Raw genomic sequence first — 6479 nt, forward strand, 5'->3', positions numbered from 1 at the left:
GAGATGATGGTGAAGATTTTCAAGTAGTTTGTCAAAATCAATAAAAATCTAAGACTAACATCTCTTATCTATTAATATTAGCACTTAGCATCATTTCCAAAAATCAAAATTTTGCATTGAATGTTCTATTTTCTAGAGTTAGAGAGCAAAGACACTTGCTCCTTGGAAGAAAAGTTATGACAAACCTAGACAGCATATTAAAAGGCAAAGACATTACTTTGCCAGCAAAGATCCATCTAGTCAAAGCTATCAGTAGTCACGTATGGATGTGAGAGTTGGACTATAAAGAAAGCTGAGCACCAAAGAATTGATGCTTTTGAACTGTGGTGTTGGAGAAGACTCTTGAGAGTCCCATGGACTGCAAGGAGATCAAACCAGTCAATCCTAAAGGAAATCAATCCTGAATATTCATTGGAAGGACTGATGCTGAAGCTGAAACTCCAATACTTTGGCCACCCAATGCAAAAAACTGACTCATTTGAAAAGACCCTGATGCTGGGAAAGATTGAAGGTGGAAGAAGACGGGGACGACAGAGGATGGTTGGATGGCATCACCTACTCGATGGACATAAGTTTGAGTAAACTCCGGGAGTTGGTGTTGGACAGGGAAGCCTGGACTGCCGCAGTCCATGGGGTTACAAAGAGTCAGACACAACTGAGTGACTGAACTGAGAGAGCAAAGTTCTGATTAATCAGATATACTGATGGAAAGAAATTGTATTGTACAGCATATGAATGACTGATCTTCAGGAAATTGCAATACAGCCAGATATTTTTAACACCAAAATTTTACTGAAATGTTTAATTTTTATTATTTGCTATGGCAAGGGTACTGTGGAATCCTATGGTATCTCAAGGTTATTAAAAATGTAGTTGTCATTCCTCTGGCTAATAGATAGAACATCATTGTCAGTCAGAGCACCAGAGTTCTAGACCTAAGTTGGTCAACTAACAGTATGATTGAGTGAGCCATGCTTCTTCTTGGCCTTCACCTCCTATAAAGTGGGATGATTATACTAGATGATCCCTTAGGTCCACTCTAGCTCTAACAGTCTGTGCCTGTGTTAGCACATATTGAGGGAAGTAATTATTTAACCTATATGCAACTGATGGAATGCCATATTACCTAAGTAACCCCAAAGATCATAACACATGTAATCTCTTAACGTGTAAATAATTAACAATAATAGTGAAAAAATCTAGGTAGTTAAAACCGAAATGCTTTTGAAAATGCTTTGACTCAGAGAATGTGTCCACATAATATTCAGATTTCTGTTTGAAGAAAAAGTAAATTCTGTCCAACTTCTAGTATTTACATACACAATTGAAAATTAGATTTACTAGAATCCAAAGTAAACTGGATTGTTGAGTCATATTAATGAGAGATGCTGTTATGATTACCCCTGGAGAAGTAGGTCAGTAGATTCCCATTTGGACTACTTATGATGGTGAACAAAAGACTGAAGCACTTAAAACATGAAGAGAATCTTCAGGATCACCAAACCCAGCCCTAACTTTAACAGATTTTGGTGACTGAAGTCTAGTTTTAATTCATTTTATTTAATGAACACACATGTAGAAAGCATCATTCCAGTGCTTTACAAATTCCAAATCATTTTTAGAGCAACCCTATAGATACATACTACCATTATCTTCATGGTACAGCTAAGAAAACTCAGGCATAGAAAGGCTAAGCAACTTGCCCAAGATCACACAGCTAGTAAGCAGGCAAAGCCAGAATTTGAATATAGTACTGGCTTTGTTTATGATCATGGGTAATGTATGTTGATAGAGGGAAAATAAAGTCTGCAGTATTTTTCCAATATACTTCAAAGTTGCTGCTGCTAAGTCGCTTTAGTCATGTCCAACTCTGTGTGACCCCATAGACGGCAGCCCACTAGGCTCCTCTGTCCCTGGGATTCTCCAGGCGAGAAACTGGAGTGGGTTGCCATTTCCTTCTCCAATGCATGAAAGTGAAAAGTAAAAGTGAAGTGGCTCAGTCGTGTCCAACTCTTCACAACTCTATGGACTGCAGCCTACCAGGCTCCCCCATCCCTGGGATTCTCCAGGCAAGAAACTGGAGTGGGTTGCCATTTCCTTCTCCAATGCATGAAAGTGAAAAGTAAAAGTGAAGTGGCTCGGTCATGTCCGACTCTTCGCAACCCTATGGACTGCAGCCTACCAGGCTCCTCCGTCCGTGGGATTTTCCAGGCAAGAGTACTGGAGTGGGGTGCCATTGCCTTCTCCAACTTCAAAGTTAAGAGGTTATAAAAATATCTTAAGACCTCTGGTGGTCATGACCTTTTGTTCCATTCAGATATAGTTGATTTACAATATTAGTCTCAGGTGTACAACATAATGATTCAATTTTTTAAAGATAATACTCCATTTAAAGATACTATAAAATACAATTGTTTATAGTATCTTTGTTCCCTGTGCTGTACAATATATCCTTGTAGCTTATTTATTTTGTACAATTTGTACCTCCACTCATATCCCTATCTTGTCCTTTCTCACTTCCCTCTTCCCATTGATGTAGAAAGTGATTCTCTATGTCACTGAGTCTGCTTCTATTGTGTTCTATTCATTCTTCTGTTTTATTTTTTAGACTTCAAATATAAGTGATAACATACAGTATTTGCATTACTTATTTCACTAAACATAACATAATACCTTCCAGGTTCATCCATGTTGTTGCAAATGGCAAAATTTCATTCTTTTTTTTTATGACTGAGTAGTATTGTATAGTATATATAAACCATGTCTTCTTTATCCATCTGTTGATGGACACTTAGGTTGCTTTTATATCTTCACTATTGTAAATAATGCTACTATGAACATTGGGGTGCATGTATCTTTTCAAATTAGTGTTTTCATTTTCTCTGGATATATATCCAGGAGTGGAATTGCTGGATCATAGGTGGCTTTGTTTTCAGCTTTTTGAGGAAAGTTCTCTACAGTGGCTACATCAATTTACATTCTTACCAATAGGATAGAAGAATTCTCTTTTCTCCACATCCATGCTAACATTTGTTATTTGTGGTCTTTTTGATGATAGCCATTTTGACAGGTGTGAGGTGATATCTCCTTGTGATTCAATCTGCATTTCTGTGATGATTAATGATGTTGAACATCTTTTCATGTGTCTGGTCGCCATCTGTATATCTTCTTTGGAAAAATGTCAGTTCAAGTTTTCTGTCCATTTTTTTAATCAAGTTGCTCTTTTTTGGGGGGGATATTATATTGTATGAGCTGTTTACATGGTTGAGATATTAACCCCTCATTGGTCATATTATTTGCAGAAATATTTTCTCCCATTCAGTAGACTGTCTTTTCATTTTGTCTGTGGCTTCCTTTGCTGTGCAAAAGCTTTTAAGTCTAACTGTGTCCCATTTATTTATTTTTGCTTTTGTTTCCTTTGCCTTATGAGACAGATACAAAAAAATATTGCTATGATTTATGTCAGAGAGTATTCTGCCTGTGTTTTTCTTTTAGAATTTTTATGATTTCTGCTCTTACATTTAGGTTTTTAATACATTTTAAGTTTATTTTTGTATATAGTGTGAGAAAATCTTTTAAGATCTTTGCAGGGGAGTAAACAGCAAACATTAGCTGATTGAGTGTATGCATTGACTCTTAACCAAAAGGGTAGGTAAATAAAATGGGCACTTCCAGTTCAAAATTGTGTATTGAAAAAGAGAGACTAATTGTAATGATACAAAAGATGATTTTAAAAAATAGAAAAGTGAGAAAACAGAATGGTTCTAACAGGGTCAGAATAGAAGTATAGACATTAATGTAATTATTTTCTGGAAACTGAGTTTTAACTCTCAAACTTGGTGTGTATAAAAAACAGCACAGAAAATAGGGGCAAAGTGATAAAAAAAATTACTTTGGGAAGGGAGCTGGGTGATAAAAGACGCACAGAGTACTTTGCAGTTCTGCCTTTTTGTTAACAATGGGCCCTTATACAGTCACCTGAACTGTCTGGACCTTTGTTTTCACAGGTATGTACTCTGAGGACAATGGTATTTACTTTTTTTTTTTTCTATCAGAAATAGTTTAAAGCTTTATCTCTCATCTATAAATGAGATTAAAAGTAATTTATAGTGTCCAGCACATTGACGTTTGCTTGATGAGTAAATGCTTTACACAAATACGAGATGATAATTACAATAACAGAATTATTGAAGTTTTTCTCAAATAAGATTAATAGACACTCTCTTTGTGTTTTGGATGCCATTTATAATCTTAATTATGTCAACATTTTGTGAAAGGATCCTCTCCAGTCTCTCATTCTCAAGCTCATCTTCACCATGCCATTCTTTTCTTTCCCCAACACTGATAAAGTCCTTTGAATGCTAAACCACTAAGTTCAGGACAAATAATTATATACTTTTGTGACTATGTTATTGAACACTATTATCCCAAGAGTCTAAATTTGCTGGCATACTAAATTATTTTCATATTAAAAATAAAAAAGAATTTCTGAATTTAAAACCTTGTTGTGATAACACATGGATTCTATAAAATAGGTATAGTCCACTCTGTTTTACATTTGAAGAATGTGATGTGCACAGAAATTAAGTAATTTGTCCAAACTTTTCATCAGTCAGGCAGACTGAGATGAAAAATCTCTCCCACATCAAACTCATCAAATTCCCCACTCCTCAAATACAGCAAGGGTGATTAAATATAGTCAAGAAATGAAAATCCCCAGTTTCAGAAGGTATGAAAACATTTCTTAAAGAAAAGTCACAAATGCTGTGGGGCTCACAGGAAATTCACAAAGAAGGGAATGGAAGAGGAGAGTTTAAGAGTCTGGCCCAGGGAGGGAAAGAGCAACAGGGAAGTTTAGAATCCACTTAGAACCATAAGTAGAAAATATATGAGAACTGGAAACCCAGGCTTATATAGTAGGTGGGTATGAAGTTCATGGAACCATATGGTTAAAGTTACTCAAAATGAGAAATGAACTTGAAAACTGGAATGAGTCCAGGGAAATCATAGGGTTCCTGCAGAATAGTTTAGAGAAGCATTTCCACATCCCCAAACATACTGAACTCCAGTAGAAAGTATTATGTGCCTGAAAATGATGTTAAAGTATAATTGTAAATCTCATTATTAAATAAACTAGCATTCAGGAGAGACAGTAGACCCTACAAGAAAAGAAATCTGCACACCAAAAATGAGATAATTTAACAATCTAAAGGGAACTATAAATACATCTGAAATGGTCACAGATATTAAGGAATTGATGCAACATAAAGTAGAAACAGAATATTTTTAAAAGAAAGAAAAAATTAATATGAGAAATAAATCATTTTCTATAAATGGGAAATATAGTCATTGATATGAAAAGCTGAATATATGGCTTAAATAACAACTCTACTCTTTATCATGGTGCCTTGGAGGCTATCAGCCACTTCAGAATGAAGCTGAAGGTCTTTTTCCTGGCCACTGGCTGCCAGAAGCTCATTGAAGTGGATGATTAATGAAAACTTCGTACTTTCTACGAGAAGAATATGGACACAGAAGTTGCTGCTGATGTACTGGCTGAAGAATGGAAGGGTTATGTGGTCCAGATCAGTGATAGGAATGATAAGTAGGGTTTCCCCATGAAGCAGGGTGTCTTGACCCATGGCCGAGTTGCCTTCTGCTGAGTAAGGGGCATTCCTGTTACAGACCAAGGAGGACCAGAGAGAGAAAGTGCAAATCTGTACAGGGTTGCATTGTGGATGCCAATCTGAGTGTTCTCAATTTGGTATCATGAAAAAAGGGGAGAAGAATATTCCAGGACCCACTTATACTACAGTGCCTCATTGCCTTGATCCCAAAAGAGCTAGCAGAATCTGCAAGCTTTTCAATCTCTAAAGAAGATGATGTCTGCCAGTATGTTGTGAGAAAGCCCCTAAAAAAAAGAAGGTAAGAAACCTAGGACTAAAGCACCCAAGATTCAGTGTCTCATGACTCCAAGATTTCTGCAACACAAATGCGGGAGGAATTGCTCTTAAGAAACAGCGTACTAAGAAAAATGAAGAAGAGGCTGCAGAATATACTAAACTTTTGGCCAAGAGAATGAAGGAAGCCAAAGAAAAAGCAGGAACAGATTGCTAAGAGACGGAGGCTGTCCTCTCTGACGGCTTCTACGTCTAAGTCTGAATCCAGTCAAAAATGAGATGTTCTAAGAGTAACAAATAGATAAGTTCAGGCATTAAAACAAAACAAAACAAAAAAACTCTATACAGATAAAGATAAAAACCAGTGCTTTAGAAAGCAAATCTAAGGGCATCACACAGAAAATCAGGAGGGAAAAGATAATGGGATAGAGGAAATTAAGAGATAATGAAGAAAGAAGAATTGAAATTTTGTTTTGTTTTGTTTTTTCAAATTTCAGAAGGAAACAACAGAAAGAGTAAAGAGAAAACTTTGGAAAAGACAATGGATATAATTTTCCAGAACTAAAGAAAGATATGATT

General features: G+C 36.1%; 1 pseudogene; it reads left to right on the top strand.

Annotated features, from left to right (window-relative positions):
• Positions 1-5432: 5432 nt before the first annotated feature.
• On the top strand, positions 5433-6178 carry LOC109557028 (small ribosomal subunit protein eS6-like; annotated as a pseudogene).
• Positions 6179-6479: the final 301 nt, after the last annotated feature.

This window comes from Bos indicus, chromosome 3, assembly GCF_029378745.1.
Source record: "Bos indicus isolate NIAB-ARS_2022 breed Sahiwal x Tharparkar chromosome 3, NIAB-ARS_B.indTharparkar_mat_pri_1.0, whole genome shotgun sequence".
NCBI lineage: Eukaryota > Metazoa > Chordata > Mammalia > Artiodactyla > Bovidae > Bos > Bos indicus.